The following is a 3,136-nucleotide window of genomic DNA, read 5'->3' as shown; positions in this document are numbered from 1 at the left end:
TTTCCATGATAAAAGCTAACAAATGTTTAAACCAAGGATGCTTAGAATTCATGGCTTAAGTAACGGAAGAATCAAAACCGAAGGAAATCGAAGATGTACCTGTAGTATCCGAATTTCCCTACATCTTTCCAGATGAACTTCCAGGAATTCCGCCCAATCGAGAAGTCAAATTCAGAATAGACTTAATGCCTGGAACAACTCCGATGGCCAAATCTCCCTATCGTTTGGCTCCGATGGAAATGAAGGAATTAAAGAAACAGCTAGATAAGTTGTTAGAGAAAGGGTTTATTCGTCCAAGTTCATCACCTTGGGGAGCGCCGATATTATTCGTCAAAAAGAAAGATGGTTCCATGAGGATGTGCATCGACTACAGGGCATTGAACAAAGTAACTATTAAAAATCGATATCCGCTACCTAGAATTGACGACCTATTTGATCAATTGCAAGGAGCGAGTTTCTTTTTCGAAAATAGACTTACGTTCTGGATACCATCAGTTGAAAGTTCAAGAAGAAGATATCCCAAAAACAGCTTTCGAACAAGGTATGGACATTATGAGTTCACCGTAATGCCATTTGGACTCACTAATGCCCCAGCCGCTTTCATGGACATGATGAACAGAATTTGTAAGCCATATTTAGATATATTTGTAATCGTATTCATCGACGAAATACTTATTTATTCTAAATCAGAAGAAGAACATAAAGTTCATCTTCGGATTTTATTGTAATTACTTTGAAACGAGAAATTGTATGCAAAATTTTCCAAGTGGCGAGTTTTGGCTGCATGAAGTGCAATTTCTTGGTCATGTTGTTAACGCCAATGGAATTCAAGTGGACCCCGCAAAGATTAAAACAATAGCTAAATGGGAGATTCCTAGGTCGCCAACCAAGGTCCGAAGTTTCCTAGGTTTGGCAGGATATTATTGAAGATTCATCGAAAACTTCTCCCGTATAGCAGTTCCCTTAACTTCACTAACCTGAAAGAACGTTAAGTATGAGTGGGGAACCAAGCAGCAAGAAGCGTTTGATTTACTTAAAAAAAAGCTTACAAATGCACCTATACTGGCCTTGCCAGAGGGTACGGAAGATTTCATCATATTTAGTGACACATCTCATTCAGGTTTAGGTTGCGTACTAATGCAAAGAAAGAAAGTAATAGCTTATGCTTCTCGTCAATTGAAAGTACACAAAAAGAATTATATGACTCACGATCTAGAGTTGGGTGCCATAATTTTTGCTTTAAAGTTATGGATACACTATCTCTATGGAGTCAAGTTTATCGTGTACACTGATCATAAGAGCTTAGAGCATATATTTGATCAGAAGGAACTTAACATGCGTCAAATAAGATGGATGGAAACCATAAACGATTACGATTGTGAAATCATCTATCACGAAGGAAAAGAAAATGTTGTAGCTGACGCATTGAGCCGAAAGGAACATGAGAAACCCAAAAGGGTTCGAGCTTTGAGATTAGAACTACAAATAGATCTAATCGAGCAAATCAAGAAAGCTCAGAAACAAGCAATTGAAGAAAACCATATTTCCGAAGAAAAACGTAACGGCACCATTGATTCTTTAATAAAAGGAGACGATAACATACGCAGACTTGGGAACCGAATCTGGGTACCAATTGTTGGTGATTTGCATAGAAGGATCATGAGTGAAGCTCATAAATCAAAGTGCATGATGCATCACGGTAGTGATAAAATGTATCAAAATCTTACACCAAACTACTGGTGGAATGAGATGAAGAGAGATATTGCTTTGTACGTTGCTAAATGCTTAACATGTTTACAAGTCAAGGCAGAACACCAAAAGCCTTCAGGTTTGCTTCAACAACCTGAACTTCCTATATGGAAATGGGAGATGATAACAATGGATTTCATTACGAAACTCCCTAATACTACCCGACAACATAATGCTATTTGGGTAATCGTTGATAGGTTAACTAAATCCGCTCATTTCTTATCTATCAATGAATCTTATTCCATGGATAGATTGGCACGGATTTACGTAAACAACATCGTAGCATTACATGGTTTGCGATTATCTATCATATCTGATCGTGACAGTAGATTTACGTCTCATTTCTAGAATAGTTTGCAACAAGCGTTAGGAACTCGTTTAAATCTTAGCACTGCTTATCACCGTCAAACTGATGGGCAGAGCGAAAGAACAATTCAAACGCTTGAGGACATGCTTCGAGCTTGTGTGATCGATTTAGGCGGATGTTGGGATGATCATCTACCTCTGATGGAATTCTTGTATAACAACAGTTATCACACAAGTATTCAAGCAGCACCATTTGAAGTTTTGTATGGACGAAAATGTAGAACGCCTTTATGTTGGTCCGAAACAGGAGATAATCGAATATCTGGACTCGAAATAGTCTAAGAAACAATGGATAAAGTGTTGCAAATCCGTGAACGACTTAAGACGGCAAGAGATCGACAAAAGAGCTACGCATACGTTCGCCGTAAACCGTTGGAATTTCAAGTAGGCGATAAGGTTTTACTAAAAGTGTCACCATGGAAAAGAGTTGTACGATTCGGCAAGAAAGGAAAGTTAAGTCCACGTTTTGTGGGACCATTTGAGGTATTGGAACGAATCGGTACTGTTGCTTATTGTTTATGATTGCCAGAAGAGATGAAAGGAATACATAATGTCTCTAACTTACGTAAGTGTGGCTGATGAAACCCTAACCATGTCTTTAAAAGATGTCGAAATCAATGAAAATCTAAAATTTGTAGAACAACCTTTACAAGTTGAAGATTTCCAAGTCAAGCAACTTAAACGTCGAAGGCTAAAGTTAGTCAAGATACGATGAAACTCCCGAAGAGGACTTGAGTTTACTTGGGAGTTAGAATCAGAGATGAGGAAGAAATACCCACATCTGTTCTAAGCGAATCTCGAGGACGAGATTCATTCTAAAGTGGGGAGGATGTAACATCACAAAAATTTTTGTCTAAATGTGAGAAATTAATAAAACTTAAGGACTAAAAATATTCATGGCAAATGTAAAGAGAAAAATAAGACAAAGAATGGAAGTAGTTTATGTTATGGAATGGAGTAAGGAGACTCCATCCCACATCGGAGAAAGAAAGAAAAATAAAGCACTTTATAAGGAGGGAAC

This window comes from Bidens hawaiensis, unplaced genomic scaffold, assembly GCF_021521415.1.
Source record: "Bidens hawaiensis isolate Kalapana, Puna unplaced genomic scaffold, B.hawaiensis_p1.1 tig00006667_1, whole genome shotgun sequence".
Lineage (NCBI taxonomy): Eukaryota > Viridiplantae > Streptophyta > Magnoliopsida > Asterales > Asteraceae > Bidens > Bidens hawaiensis.
This window is presented reverse-complemented; position numbering follows the sequence as displayed.